Consider the following 202-nt stretch of genomic DNA (forward strand, 5'->3'; position numbering starts at 1 on the left):
GAGGGAGAGAAGGGAAAAGCCCCGCCGGAGACTGGCGCGCCGCGGCCCGGGCCGGGGCGAGCCCGCAGCGGGCGGCGAGGATTGGCTGCGCGTTCCCCCGGAGACCGCGGAGAGGGAGGGGGAGGGGGCTGGCCGGGCCCCAGCTGAGGCCGGTTCCGGCCCCCGCCCCCCGCCGCCGCCCGGCGCCCGCCCCCTCCCCCGG

Source organism: Delphinapterus leucas, chromosome 2 (assembly GCF_059928025.1).
Source record: "Delphinapterus leucas isolate spDelLeu-1000000601 "Yukka" chromosome 2, BTC_Dleu_Yukka2, whole genome shotgun sequence".
Classification (NCBI taxonomy): Eukaryota; Metazoa; Chordata; class Mammalia; order Artiodactyla; family Monodontidae; genus Delphinapterus; species Delphinapterus leucas.